The 4286-nt window shown below is 31.8% G+C and overlaps 1 pseudogene; it reads left to right on the forward strand.

The window, feature by feature from the left end:
- Positions 1–462: 462 nt before the first annotated feature.
- Positions 463–1810, forward strand: LOC126633862 (uncharacterized; annotated as a pseudogene).
- Positions 1811–4286: the final 2476 nt, after the last annotated feature.

Genomic DNA, 4286 nt, shown 5'->3' on the forward strand with positions numbered 1-4286 from the left:
TATTTTTGCTTTTGAAATAAAAGGAGAGAGGAAGAGAGTGATAGAGAATGTGGGAGCGGGAAATTTTATTTTTTTATTTTTTTATTTATAATTAGAGATATATTAGGATTACATGTAGGTGAGGCTTTGAAAAAAAGCTGAAAAATTTGGTTGTGTGAAATTACATTTTTGCCTATATTTCTTATTCATGTTCTATTTTAATTATAGGGTTAAACTGGTAATTTCATAGGTTTTGGTTGACAATGGGTGTTTTATTAATTAGTAAAGATAAATATGAAAGGTAATTTGGCTTGATATGTCATCCTTTTTTTTTTTGCATTATTTAATATGTTTTGGGATAATGTTGTTTACAACATACTTTGTTTTGCTTGTAGTTGAAGATGTTTTGCATAGAGAGAAAAAAAAAGGATAAGCTTGGAGTACACGTCTAATCGTTTGAACTTTCGTCATGTTATGGAAGAAATGAGAAGTAGTGTGACAAATGTGTATCTGAAGTTAATGGGTCATACACCATTTGGGGGGTTGTTCAAAGCATACCATGATAACCTGATCATTGATGGTGCTTCCAGGAAATGGGATGCAAATATCATGTCGATATTGAAGTGCTACGACCTAGTACAAAAAATATTTAATTTTGGTGGAACAACTACAACAATAATTGCCAAAGATGTAGCTGAGATTTTTGGTTTGCCTGATGAAGGGAATAGATCAACCTCAATAGTAGGAAAAGAAAAAGTGTGTTGACAAGTTTTTATGGGAGATGTCTTGCAAACATCAAATATATAAGTAAGAAGATTGGAAGAAAGGATTTTGAGAGTGGTTAAGTTGCAGGTAGTGTTCCTGAGGGTGATTTTGTGCTTGACATTATTTTCCAGTACGAGTGAAAATAATTGATTACTATGGGAGAACATTATGAAAGTGTAATTGGATCATTGGTATGTTAATATATATATTAATTGATCTTATTCTATTTGTGTATGATGAAATAACATTTTAATATGTTATTGATGCAGTTCTGGTTTTGAGAGTGTGCCCATTTGATAAATCTAATTAGCAGAAGGCAACATATACCTCTTAAGGTTGCTAAATAGAACTTGTCGAATTGTATGCAAAGATGAAAATTATGAAAATCTATGAGTTGGAGTTATATTGTGTTTTTTTTTAACTCATTATGTAACTAAAGCCTTATGTGCTTTAATAAAAATAATCATGGTGTGCTTATGTTAAAGGAAGTTGTACAGGTAGGTGGGGGTAGTCTAAAAAAAATCCTAGAAAAGAGAAAAAAATCGCACATGTGCATTCAATGGTGGGGGGATAACTGTGGAGCCTCACAAAATGTCAGATGAATAATTTTCCCAATATTTCAGATATTGCCTTCCGAATTTATGGAAATCAACTTGGAAGATCCTTCTAGCAATAAGATAAACCTTAATGACCTGTAAAGGAAATTACAAGAGACGAGTCTTTTGGTGGAGGACTACCAATCAAAAATTATGAAGCTTACTATTGAAAATGATAATCTAAAGGAGGAGCTGAAATGTAAGGAAAATTATAGAGCAAAAGACAAATCTTCAAAACAAAACTCAATGGTTTTGTAGGTGAAATCAAAACAAAGGAATCTCTTATTGATGTCACATTACAAGTATGATGCTTGTGTTATGAAAAAGATGGGAGTTGATAATGTGGATACAAATTTTGTTGGTCTACGAGCAATTCAAATGCATGGATATGGGAACACAAAAAAATTGCACTGGTGAAGACAATAGTTGTGTGTAGGTTACGAGTAGGCAAGTGTCTTCCAATAACTTAAGCAATACAATTATATTTGGATGAAAGGTTTACAAATGATTCATAAATGTTTGGTTCTTTATGTAGGTTGTGATTATTTCTTCAAGATTTTGGGTGACAACTAGGTAGGGTTACAAAAGATCAGTTGAAATTTGAGTTTTGTGCCGACATTTACGTGGGTGAGTAAATTTTAGTTCTTTAAACATTGTAGTTATAGCTTGTATTTTGATGCTTTCTACTTAAGAATTATATTGGTGTTTCATGATATTTTGATGGCTTTCATTGTTCTCAACATCTTGTTTATACTAAAAGAAAAAAGCTCATCTACCATGGTTAACATCGTGGCAAGTTGCAATCCACCACATGCAAGGTGTTCGTTAGTACTTTGGACGTGATAAAAACTTTTAGTTTTAACCACCGGCAATACCCGTTGTCAAATGCGATGTAACCATGGATTGTGCATATGGTAGATTGGAATCTAACACCATGTGCTATGGCCATTTGTGAGTTACAAATTGACCACCGACAATGCCTGTTATAAAAAAAAAATATTCCAAAATAAAAAATAATAATAAATGTACAAATCTTTTTTTTTATAATAATTGCACATTAACTTCATAAAAATTCACATATTCAAATATTACACTAAAGCTAACAACAAAACCAATGAATTACAGTAATAAATACCAAACTGTTATACTACAATTATGTAACAAAAGATGTACATACTTTGTTTCATACTCTTTAACAAAACTCAATTCCTAGTTTCAAACTTGGTCTTCCAATGATATTCGTTTTCTTTTCATTTGTTACACACATCTTCAGCACACCAATACCCACTTCAAATTTGCAGGTGCCTGTAAATATAGTAGTTGATATTTGAGTTATAATCCTTCATGGATTATAACCACCAACCACCTACGAGATAAACAAAGAAAAATATAAACTTATAAATCAAAAAATCATGTCTCGAAGACACATAAAAATTCAAATCCACGATCAGTTACATAAAATGCAAGCAATTATGATATAATGAAAAGCGATAAACCTACACTATTTTCAGCAAGAAAGGTCGTCTGAAACCAAATCATGAAGAAGATTTGGTGGTGGCAAAGCCTCGGCTTTGTAGTTCCACCTTTTTTATCCCAACCGCCACCACAATGCTCTGTTTGTTTTCGAATAAGCAACGACAACTAAAAATAAACAAATAACAAAGAACGTAAATATTCGGTCATCTCAACATATCCATATCCATCTGAATATTAAGATCAGTATCATTAATTACTCGGTCATCTTAACATGCTCTTGCTTGTGATCCCTCCTTCTTAAGACTGTTGCTATGTAAAAGTAAACATAAAAATTTACAGTATGCACTCCAATCACTGCACGATCACAATGAGTGAAACCATCAATAAATTAATAAAACAACTTGCATAATGAAATTTAAAGATTCAAAGAATTTTTATGAATTAAAATGAAAAGGTTGGTGTTGCTATATTTTATGGGTGGTTTTACTGGAACAACTGGGTTACGAGGATGTGCAAGTATAAAAGGAAGTAAAAAAGATTGAGGAAATGGTAAAGATTTCACTTAAATTTGTGTGAGAATATTGTGAATTTCAAAGATTTGAAATTTTGAGAATTTTTTTTAATCCTGCCTCTTGAATTTTTTTTTTTTTTTTGGTTTTTTTTTTTTGACATAGGGTGTGTAAGTGCAACATATTTAACATCAATGGTCGATAAAAACATGCAGTGTGGTTACTAACAATATTGACCGGGGCAAGGCCCGTGACAGAATAGAATGGGACGAAACAAAATAGGATGGAACAGATGTTCCGTGCTATATTTGGTACGCGCAAGACGAAACGGGACTATTGTTCCGTTCCGCGTTTGGTAAGCCCATGACGAACTAGAACCAAAATATTAAATGACTAACACACCCCTATTTTGTCTATTGTTTGGTACAATGTTTATGCAATGGGATGGAACGAGACAAGATAGTTTTTTTAGTTGTTCATATTTGAGCACATATGTTTATTTATTATATATATATATATATATATATTTTTTTTTTTTACACTAGCACTAATTGAATATCAATACTTTATTTTAAAAATGACTAGGTAATGAAGAGCTTTGATATATTGATTGCAACATAGATGGTGCTTGAATATTCGTTCTTACTTAAAAAAAAATGAAATATCCATAACTTAAACATGAAATATCTGACATTGAACATTTGTTCTGACTTTAGAAAAAAGATAATGTCTTACTAAAACATAATGAAAGCACCACACATTAATATAGTTATCATACTAAACCCCAAAATGGTCAGAGGTAATCCACAAACGTCTTAATGAAATATAGCTTGTATGAGTCATCCAAGGTACACCAAATACGCATCAGATCAGTATCTTTCACTAACTTCATTAAAACTTGTAGCACTTGATCGTATAAGAGACTCATGACCTAAAGCTCAAAAGGTAACTTAGCTTTCGC

The sequence above is a fragment of the Malus sylvestris genome, chromosome 9, assembly GCF_916048215.2.
Source record: "Malus sylvestris chromosome 9, drMalSylv7.2, whole genome shotgun sequence".
In the NCBI taxonomy this organism is placed as follows: domain Eukaryota; kingdom Viridiplantae; phylum Streptophyta; class Magnoliopsida; order Rosales; family Rosaceae; genus Malus; species Malus sylvestris.